At 35.9% G+C, this 4,135-nt stretch overlaps 1 long non-coding RNA gene across 1 annotated transcript; it reads left to right on the top strand.

Moving 5' to 3' along the window:
• Positions 1 to 450: 450 nt before the first annotated feature.
• On the top strand, positions 451 to 3,754 carry LOC149845458 (uncharacterized). Its single transcript, XR_016430448.1, has 2 exons — positions 451 to 524; positions 3,558 to 3,754. It is a non-coding gene; the product is annotated as an uncharacterized LOC149845458 (long non-coding RNA).
• Positions 3,755 to 4,135: the final 381 nt, after the last annotated feature.

Below are 4,135 nucleotides of genomic sequence, written 5' to 3' on the forward strand. Positions count from 1 at the left end.
AATCAAGCTTTTCTCTCCCTATTTCATTTTTTTCTCTCTCACGCAACCAATTCTCCCCTTTTTTTTCCTCAACCAAAGACTGATAAGAACCGAGCCATCGTCGACCGATGCCATCTCTCCCTCCTTCATGTCTTCTTCCCCTCCATCTTCTTTTCCTCCTCTTCCTCCACTCATCTTATGCTATCTTAGTTTTTCTCACCGGTTATCCTTTCGTCTGAACGTGTCGGTTGACGCTGACGCCATCGTCGTGTAATTGCCAGGACCTACACAGTTGCCACGCCATTCCGATGACCCTCCTCAACCACTGTCGAAGACCCAACGAGGTCATCTTCTTCTGTTCCCAGAAGAAATCTCTGCACCTCTGTAGCTGATGCAGCCATCCACCTTCACCATCTGTCCTTCTCGTCGGATGCTGCTACCACAATGTCGGGAACCACCATACTGTCGTCTGCTACTCTTTTCCTCCTTTCTTCATTAAAGTTCCATAAGATTTCGTCCAACCGAAGCCGTTTTCTAGAAATCCGGTAAAACCCCATTTACCTCCCGTAAAATAAAATATCGTATACTATTTTTTTGTTTCTTCCTACTGTATCCGATTGGGAGAAGGTTTTACTTTGGGTATGAGTATTTGGATATTTTTGTTCTTTTTCCTCTCCTATGTTCAGCATAGTGCCTGTTAATCATAGTTTTTGTTCTGGGGTTTGATTTCCCCCATCTGCTCAGAATTTGGGCCATTATAGGTGGCTGGATCTTCGTTTTTGCCAAAAAAATGACCCCCAACATGGGGGGACTTCCCGGTTTAGTAGAATATCTTATAGATTATTATTGTTTCTTGCCACATGACCCTAATTAGGGTTTTCTCAAATTTTTTGCATGTTTGTCGCTTAGAAATCCAAGCCCCCAACTATTCTGGATCATTTTCCTTTCGTATTGAATTATATATATGCATTAGAATTGATTTCCTATTTTTCTTTTTTTTATGTTAGTCGAGTCTTGTTGTCTTCACGGCATAGCCTGCACACTTGACTCTTGACATAGGGAATCGTGCAAGGTTGTCGTTGCACAACAAGAAGAATACCTTGCATTTTAATGACAATATTTGGTTGGTTTTCTCATTGTGGTTCATATTCTCAAAGGAATGTGAAACCCCCTTTGAAAATCAAGTGCCTTGATTTTTGTACCACCATGGAGCGATGCTTTAGACTATGTGCATCCATGAGATTTACTCCACACGACTGTCTAGTTTTGTGTATGTTTGTGAACACACTACTTTTTGATTTTTTGTAATCGGGTTACCGATTCACATTTTGATTTTCATCGTTCATATGCAAGAGCGAAGTTCGCTAAGTTGTTGTGGTGTGTGTGTAGTTGTAGCACTCTCTCCTTGTGAGAGGGAAAATTAGATCATGTTGAGTAAATACCTGTGGTAAGTAAGTGGTGCAAGCGTGTCACAGGTTAATTACTTTATTAAATGCAACACTCACATGTTTACACACTCACTTAGTTGTGGATATCTAGGACTGTTGACAATTGTAGTTCAGAGACCATGGTGGTCATGGTTCTAGTTAGCTGGATATTGGAGTGTGTTTGTTGAAGGTACATGTTTGACATTATTGTGAAATGAATGGTTAGATCTATTGTCATATTTGAATTGATTGTATCAAATGCTTGCATGACATTAGTTTTTTTATTGATCTTGCCATGCATGTGAAATTTGTATCATAAAAACATGTCTAAAATGAATATATCTTGCTTGTGATGATGATTTCATTTTTTTATATCCTGTTAATGTGTGCAAGTACGATGTGATGTGTTTTGCGTATGAAATAGTAGAATTAGATATGCATGCATAATAGCTCATGTGAGTGCATCTTGTGTTAAGCATGCTGAGACTAAATCATCCATGAAATCATGTTAGAATTGAATCATGTAGGTGAGCATGTATAGTCAAATCATGACATATTATGATCATGCATGAGAGTATGTAAATTTGAATTATACAAGTGGCATAGACTTTTATATCATGCATGAGAGCATATAAATTTGAATTATGCAAGTGACATAAATTTTGACATCATGCATGAGAGCATGTAAATTTGAATTATGCAAGTGGCATAGACTTCGATATCATGCATGAGAGCATGTAAATTTGAATTATGCAAGTGGCATAAATTTCGATATCATGTATGAGAGCATGTAAATTTGAATGATGCAAATGGCATAGACTTTGATATCATGCATGAGAGAATATAAGTTTAAGTTATGCAAGTGGCATAGACTTTTGAATTTATGCATGAGGGCATGAGAGGGTTATCTTGTGAGAATATAATACTTGACTCTGCCCTATGACTTAATAATAAAGATAAGTCTGAACCATGGGTCTATTTGAGGCATTAGCAAGGCTGGGCGCTTTGAGATGGCTAGATCCATTCTGATCTCATGTCCTCTTGGGAAAGGAAATGATGGTACAAGCCTCGTGGGACATGTTATATTTTGAGGGTTGAAGGTGCATCTTATTCCCGTCTCACAGAGGTTAGGGGACAGGTCTACCAGTGAGTCCTCGGTGGTAGTACCACAGCTTTGCAGAGTTATGGAGGCAACCTAATTTTTTGTTGGTGATTTTGGTTTGGCATAGGCCGAGACCTAGGACCATGGGTCCGTTCTCTCAACCATTGCATTGTAGGATTGAATCACTCAGAAAAAAAACAATTAAGTAATAGGAGGGCAATAAAAAATACATAGAATAATGAATACTCATATGATTATTTTTAGATGTCTATACCCTCTTTTGTACCAGATGAGTTTGAATAAGCAAGAGAAATACTTAATTAGATTTTTAAGATAACGACTTTCATATGCATAATCATATATTGTGAACATATAGAGACTTTTACGATTTTACATGATCATTGCATATGAATTTGTTACATGTGAATGAAAAAGATATGTTTATATTTGGTCATGTGGTTTGACCTATTGATACAAGCCAAGGGCTTAGATGATGCACGCGAGGTGCTTGTGTGTGTGTGTGACACACAGGAAGGGTCGAGATAGGACATGTTTCATTATTATATTTAAATGCAAAGTGCATAAATGTTCTAAGATAAGGACGTGTAATTTAGAATCAATATAATGCATGCCTTAGTCATAAGTTGGACATGAACATGTTTCTTTTAAGCATAAAGAAAGTGAATGGTGATATTGCATGATAGATTATACTTTTACTTCACTTTGGAATATACTATAAACTGTTAGTTTCATTCATTTATGCATATGATTATCATGTATATGAATGGTTATGAAATTGAATGCCATGAATTAAAATGAGAATGATTTGAGTTTTCATGTATACAAGTGATATAATTATGAATACCATGAAATGAATGATGATTTATGTGATTAAATATCATGTTCTTATTATGATATGGATTCCTTTGACTCTCATTTCTAAAATGATGGGAATACGCTTGATTGCATCATTTCAACTTGAATTGTATTCTTCAAGTTTAGTTTTGGTTTTTTATGGGCATGTGGTTGATGCCCTATAATATTTACAGATAACCTTATGGAGGATTGAAATGAAGTGCAGGTTATTGCGTGGCTGAAGGCTCCACTCTTACCTACTACGATTCTGGGAGGGATCAACCAAAAGTTTGAGATGGTTAAAAACTTGTGTAAATTTTACTTTTTGTCTGAATTCTTATATTTAAAGAAGTATAATATTTTGGAATGAGAACATTTTTAAATTCTATCATTTCATTCCTGTTATGTTCTTGCATATGGTTTAAAACTTGAATTCTTTACATAACTTCTCAATTATCTTAAATCTTGATACGTTTTGTCTTCCATATTTTTTTTCACATGTGAGAAGCCTTTAGAGTAATAGTCCCAATTAAGTTGTGTCTATAGATGATTTCGTATTGGATCTGATACTGAGAGGCTAATATACACTCACGCTTGTGCTCAAGTGGGTCGTTTAGTATTTAGAACGGTTGAAATATGGCCATAGATGAACTTGTTGGTATATTACTTTTGGAAACCATGTGAATTCTTTATATAAATAAAAACTTTTAAATTTTTCTCAAAATTTGAGGTTTAGGAAAGTTTCAAAAGGTTGGATTTTTTAGGGACGTTG

The sequence above is a fragment of the Nuphar pumila genome, chromosome 2, assembly GCF_984573655.1.
Source record: "Nuphar pumila chromosome 2, dmNupPumi1.hap1.1, whole genome shotgun sequence".
Taxonomy (NCBI): Eukaryota; Viridiplantae; Streptophyta; class Magnoliopsida; order Nymphaeales; family Nymphaeaceae; genus Nuphar; species Nuphar pumila.